We start from the raw sequence: 4825 nt of genomic DNA, 5'->3' as shown, positions 1-4825 counted from the left end.
AAATAAACAATAGTTTGTAAAATAACATTCAGTTTTATGTTTATAAATTCTGTCTGACTGGAACACAGGCACTCTCATTTGTGTATTGGGGATGGTTTTGTGCTACTATGAGAAACGGACAGTGCTACAGAGACTGGAGCACTATGGGCGTGGCACACTTTTTTTTTTTTTTTAAGATTTATTTATTATGTGTACAGTATTTTGCCTGCATGTATGCCTGCATACCAGAAGAGGGCACCAAATCTCAAGCCACCATGTGATTGCTGGGAATTGAATTCAGGATCTCTGGAAGAGCAGCAAGATGATCTTAATTGCTGCTCAGGCAGCTTGGAAGCCCAGCTTGGAACACTTTAGATTTTGTCATTTCAAGAAGTTTTCTGCCGGGCGTGGTGGCGCACGCCTTTAATCCCAGCACTCGGGAGGCAGAGGCAGGCGGATTTCTGAGTTCGAGGCCAGCCTGGTCTACAAAGTGAGTGCCAGGACAGCCAGGACTACACAGAGAAACCCTGTCTCGAAAAACCAAAAAAAAAAAAAAAAAAAAGAAGTTTTCTATCCCAAAGTCATAAGGCTCAGGCTGGTGAGAGGGCTCACTGTGTAAGGGCACCTGCCTCCAAGCCTAACCTCTGGGACCCAAATGATGGAGAAACCAACTCCTGAACATTGTCCCGACACCTCCACATGTATTATGATTATGCCTGGGCACAAGAACAACATACACACACACACACACACAGAGACACACCTTTTTAAAGAGAGGACCTGATGATGGTGTGGCCTTTTAAACTTAGGCTTCAGCCTTCAGAACTATGAGCCATGAGCTCTCTGTTACCTCCTCTGCATGTTTAGTGTAGTGAAACTTGTAACGCTAGACATTTCATCTTGAGCCACTGCACTAGAGGAGAGGTGGTAGCATTTACTGAGATGGATAGCTAGGAAATGAAAAGCAAATTCAGGTTAAAAAAAATCTATGTGTATGTTTTGCCTGGATGTATATCTGTCTACCCTGTGTATGTCTGGATGGTGCCTGTGGAGGCAAGAAGAGAGCTAGATCTCCTCAAACTGGAATGACAGATGGTTGTAAACTACCACATGGATGCTGGGAATTGAACCTGGGTCCTCTGGAAGAGCAGCCAGTTCTCTTAATGACTATACCAACCTCCAAATTCAGAAACACACACACACACTGAAGATAAGGCTCATTCGAGCAAAGCAGAAAACTGCAGAGGGGTGAGACAATGGCTACAAGTTGGACAAGCTTTCTGATGACTGGGTTTCTGACTCACTTTTATCTTTTCAGTAGTAGTGGTGTCGGGGATTGAACCCATGGCCCTCTATGTGCCAAACACATGCCTTACCACCTGGCTATCTTCAACTTAGAGGGCTCCTAAATGTGGCCTCAAGGACCAAACATATTAACTAAGGAGGGTTCCCTCCACTCATGATTTGATAGTGACATGTAGATAGGTTCTGATTAAAAATTAACCTCCTGACCTATGAATGATACTCATCTTCTGAACTGAGGGCTGGGGGATGGAAGCTAAGCTGACAGCACAAAGACTCTTTCACCTCCTGCCAAATGAGTGCCTTTAATGATGGCTTTACTTTTCTCTCTGCCTTTTTTTTTTTTTTTACCATGGTCTCATGAAGCCCAGTTTGGCTTTCAATTTGCTGGTAGTAGCTGATGGTGATCTTGAACTTTTGATCTTCCTGGCTCTACTCCCCATGTGCTCCAATTACAGGGATGTGCTATCATGCTCACTGGTAGCTTACCACTTTGTATATAAAGGCTCATTCACTGGACTTGAAGATGCTTAACATCAGTAAACTTCAAAACTTCTACAGAACAACCAGCAAAACGGCCCAGCAGGTAAAAGCCTTTGCCTCTAAGCCTGATGATCCAAGTTTGATCCTGGAACTTAAAGGGTGGAAGAAAAGTTGTCCTCGACTCCATGTCCCCTGGAGCTCATACACAGACATACACATAAATGTAAAACAAAACAAAAAGTAAAACTCTTTAAAAATGTCCTGCATTGGGCTGGGGAAGCTAGATAGCTCATTTGACTTGCCAAATGACAAGCATGGGGACCTGAACTCAATCCCCAGATCTTATGACCCGTGTAAGAAAACTTACCAAAAGCACACATACCCTCAATGTGTGCTTGAAATCCCAACACAAGGGAGGGAGAAAGGCTGGCTTGGGGTTTGCTGGTGAGTTCCTGGCCAGTGAGAAAAAGTGGGCAGGGCCTTAGGAACAACATCTGAGGTTCACCTTCTCCCTCCCTCCCTCCTGCCCCCCTTCCCTCTCATCCCCTCTTCTATCACACACACACACACACACACACACACACACACACACCCCTCTGAAGAAAAGGGCTTAGTCAAGCAAAGTAGAATTTTTTTTTTTACTGAAGTGATACATTATACACTTAAAATTGCACATTTATAAGAAGAGAAAGGGAAATTAAGACTCTCTGCTCTCGTTTTACTTGTTACATGAATGAACGTCAGGCCTCTCCTACAGAATGAGGAAAACCAACTGAAGAGGTCACTCTAATGCTGCTAAGTTACCCGTCAGGAACGGTTAGTCTTCTCCAGAGGACAATGCACTTGTTTTGGTAGCACACATACGCGTAGCTGACCTAAAGCTACAAATGCCACCTTTCTGAAGGTAGGGTGCTTCAGTCTGTCTTGCAGACCTCACATGACAAGGATATGTTCACTGGCCTGTGAGACAGAAAGTCCATTCCACTTCTGCCCGCCACCTCCCCAACACTAACTCTTCCTAGGCCACAGTGCAGGAGTGAGTCTTTCTTCCCTCCCTCCCTGCCCACCTTTCCCCCCCGACACACACACACAACCACTGATTTTCTCGAGACAAGATCTCACCCTGAACCTGGAACTCATGGCTACCCTTCTGCCTTGGCCTAAGTGCTGTGATTACTGTGTCAGCCAGCAGATCTGGCTCTGGAGTTTCCCTAAGTCCTTTGTGTCTGTGTCTTCCAAACAACCCTGCTTTGTAAGGCAGCACCTGCTTCAGCCAGTCTCCAGCAGGCCAAGGGATACCTTCAGTGGACCACAGAGTCTGAAGAACAGACTGGATGAGTACCTCTAATGGTTACAGGAAGACTGTTTCATGCTCATGGAGTAAAAAAAGATTAGGCTTCATTAATTTAGCAAAACAAAGAAAGGTACATAAAATGTCCCTTTGCCTCAAGTTAGCTGATTCACACTAGGATGCCCATGGAAGGCATTCTCATGTGTAAATTTCTTGGGATTGAGGTATATTGATCAATTTCTAAAAGGCTATGCCTGATAGTGATAAAGAGAAACAGTTATTATAACACTTGGAAGGTTTTATAGAAAAAACAAAACAAAACCAATTAGTGGAAATACATATGGATCGGTCTCTCTACATTGTTTGAGACAGATCTTAGTATATCGTCCTGGCTGGCCTGGAACTCACAGAGGTCCACTTCAGTCAGATTTCAGATTTGGGCCCTTTCTCCCCGTGGCTGCTGTATTTTCAGAAAGGCTGGATAATTTTTGACAAGAGTGTGTACACATTGCTACATGAACAGTAATAATCCTGTTACCCCATTTTCTGATCCTCTCCCCAATGGTGGAGACCAACCCCAGGCTCCAAGAGAGAAGAGTAGATAATTGACCACTGAGATGAACCCACACTCCACTGCTTGCTTTGCTTTAAGGTGCTACAGACTCCAGATGCTAAAGGAAGGATCCCCAAATGGCACAAGAGCCAAGTTTTAAGGCAAGAAGGCACCAGCATTATAGATTTTGACATATCTACTAGTGAGTCTCTTTTACCTTCTTCAAAATATGTGAGTTTGATTTTAAGATAGTCAGGTGTTCTGTGGCTTCAGTGACTTTATTGGCAGTACAAGGAAAAATTCTTGCAGGAATCAATTTTAATTAATGCTTCTAAATATTTTCTTTTGGAAACTGAAGGGAGTGGACACTAGCTAGCTAAGATAGTCTCTGGGCCTTTTGGTCGAATTATCTGACAGACAGAAGGTTAGCATCATTTGTGGAGTCTAAGTCCTCAAACTAGGTGGAACACTTGGTAGCTATGGAGAATGTTTGGGAATCTGGGATGGATGAGGAGACTCTAGGCACCGAATAAACAAGGCCTTTGGTTCTATTCCCAGAGGCAGAGGGCTCAGTAATACTCCATGCACACAAACCAACCTACCAGTTGGCTTTGAGCCAGTGGAGAAAGTCCCCATCAGAGATGGAAAGAATGAGGTGAGAACAGGTGAGAAGAGGGGTGCGTCCATTCTCACACGCTCCCAGGTGTCATGCCTAACAGTTCTGCTCTGAGTCCTTCTGCTAAAGTGCAGGACAAGAACAGAAGATGGGGATGGGGACAATGAAGGCAACACATTTCCGTTCTGTATGAACATGGATCCTTTTCAGGGGAGAGAGCTGCCATGTGCTCAGTGTGTGTGCAGGCATATCCACAAGACTTGTCATATAAAGATGTGGAAGGACCTGTTCTTCTGTCACAAACCCTGGGTCCTTTCACATCTGAATTCACAGTAAGGCCTCGGAGTGAGAAACATAAGAAATGGGTAAATGAAAGGCAGTAGTTCTGACACTCTGCCCGTGGCTTTGCAGACACACATGAAATCAGAAATGCAGTACTTTTTCTCCTTCCAGCATAGTGATCAAAGGCTCTAGGTGTTCACAATTACTCTGCTTAGACTAAAACTCAACAGAACAGCTCAAGAATTTTAGAACTACTGGTCTTACCAAATGTGGAACACACATTTTTCCCCCATTGAAACTAATATTTCAAAGACCCACA

The sequence above is a fragment of the Mus caroli genome, unplaced genomic scaffold, assembly GCF_978045245.1.
Source record: "Mus caroli unplaced genomic scaffold, Mus_caroli_1 scaffold_17, whole genome shotgun sequence".
Classification (NCBI taxonomy): domain Eukaryota; kingdom Metazoa; phylum Chordata; class Mammalia; order Rodentia; family Muridae; genus Mus; species Mus caroli.
Note: the sequence above shows the minus strand (reverse complement) of the source record.